Here is a 2,083-nt window from a genome sequence, read left to right as displayed (position 1 = left end):
GCAGCTTTTATGTATCTAAACCTTATAAAGACCGGATCAATTTGTATTTGAGGCAAAAGCAAAAACAGGCAAAAGAGAGAGTGTGTGTGTGTGTGTGTGTGTGTGAGAGAGCGAGGGAGAGAGAGTTAAAAGACCGTCTGCCCTGCATCGCTTCATAGCCACAGGCAGTTGCACAGCACAGAAGAAATGTGCTTACATCATCACATGCAGTCCAGGCATCCTGCAGAGGGCACTGCTAATGGAAGAAACACAGAGCAGAGAAGGCAACCAACCAACCCAGGAGAGACTCAGCAAGGCACTCCTACGCATCTAAGATATCTGACATTCTTGGCAGCCTTTCAGAGAGGTCAGTGGTAAAATATTCAAGCAGAACTAACCTTAAAGAGGGACCATGTTTGAGCAAGCTGAGACCAGAGGCTAAATTTGTCACTAATTAAAGTCTGCATGAGATATGGGGAAGAGTCTTTTCCAGTGAATCTCCAACTCCGCTATGCAGAATAATAGTGCTTTGATTTGGATAAGATGTTTTGCCATTTTAGGCGCTGGGTGATATCATGGAAAGTGTGCTGATTTGCTGAAATGGTTTTCCTCTAAGTGTAAACAGAGAGAAAGAGAGATTTTGCATCTCCCAGTGTGACCCAGATAAGGGCCTTGCTATAGAGATGTGGGATAGATCACACATGTAACATGTGAGTTACGAATGCTGTTCTCAGTCTAGCTCTAGGGCACAGGGTCACTTTTCTCAATTACAAGCTCAGGTGTACCAAAGTGAATATCACAACAAGTTATGAGCATGACTGCGAGGAACTAATTCCACATGTTCTTATCTTTCCTAGTCTACAGGCGTGGCTGCAGTGGATATAACAGCAGAGAGGGATCGCATAACAAACGTGAGAGCAAAAAGATGAGCAATGTGAATACACTAATTATTCCCATTAACCACAGTTGCAACTAAATCTTTGTGGTTAAGTGAGTATGTGTCTAAGTGTGTGTCTTTGCAGGTTACAAAGCGTGGGTTGCCAGCTGCAAAGCTTTTCTGGATGCTGATTGGAAGTGAACGTTGAGCACTCAGGACAATTATTGAATCATTACTGCTACCATGCCTCAGGCAAAATATGAACACCATGTTATTTGTCAACTGACCACAGCTTCCTAATCAACCTCACATGCGTTTGTATGTTTGTCTTAGTGTGCACATATGTGGCAATGTGTGTGTGTGTGTGTAGCTTGTTGGCAGAAGGACAGGAATGTCCTTCAGTATGTGGGTGCACATGGTTGCAGAGAGTAATGGATGAGTCAGGAACCCTGCCCAGTATTTTCTTATTTATATATTTGTTTAAATTGGGGGTGGTATCTAAATGAAGTATAGCACATTGACAGATGCCTATGTATATGAATATGTGTGCATGGTAGTGACTGAGGAATGCCCTGTTGAAACGCAACTGTCTAAACATGTCCCTTTCAGCTGTCTCTCCGCTCCCTTCGTGGAAAAATAACTTAACATGAGTTGTTTGGTATTTTCACCGCACCCCACACTACCATCTCACATCGACTGCTAAGAGCTTGTATGCTGAAATTTCCCTCTGAGGCTTAATACTGGAAAAGTGTCTTTCAAGTGCACCACTAGACTGGTAAGGGAGCCTAAGAAAGAAGGGATGGGGGTAGAAACCTGGGGGAGAACCCATCATATTCAACTTTAACTCTTTTCCTTCTGCCTTCAGGAAGACATGCGATTCATCTCTACATTTCTGGGTAGCAAGTGGTGGAAATGTTTCAGGAAGGTTTGATTAATTGACTTAAAGAATGATAATAGAGGTACTATTCATCACAGGTGCACTCACTTCATGGCATGAACAATCAAGTAGTGTGTCAATCTATCAAACCACGAGCAGCTAACTGTAACATTTCTGAACAACTTACAAGAATGTGAATGTAATAACATTTAGCCTCTGTATACCCAGTCTATCTCTCACTGTCTCTATGGCAATGTGCTAGTGTGCTTGGGCTTGAAGTTTTGAAGGTATCCATCAAATCAGCGACTGAGATATGAGTGTTTTAAGCACACAAGCGATTAACAACTCAA

The 2,083-nt window shown here is 42.5% G+C and overlaps 1 long non-coding RNA gene across 1 annotated transcript; it reads left to right on the top strand.

Annotated features, from left to right (window-relative positions):
* Positions 1–1,596, top strand: LOC146646993 (uncharacterized). Its single transcript, XR_014908725.1, has 3 exons — positions 1–346; positions 837–913; positions 1,002–1,596. It is a non-coding gene; the product is annotated as an uncharacterized LOC146646993 (long non-coding RNA).
* Positions 1,597–2,083: the final 487 nt, after the last annotated feature.

The sequence above is a fragment of the Rhamphochromis longiceps genome, linkage group LG19, assembly GCF_057381845.1.
Source record: "Rhamphochromis longiceps isolate RC_006_pf linkage group LG19, R_longiceps_female_GT1.1, whole genome shotgun sequence".
In the NCBI taxonomy this organism is placed as follows: Eukaryota; Metazoa; Chordata; class Actinopteri; order Cichliformes; family Cichlidae; genus Rhamphochromis; species Rhamphochromis longiceps.
The sequence above is the reverse complement of the archived record's forward strand: the minus strand, read 5'-3'. Positions and strand labels throughout refer to the sequence as shown.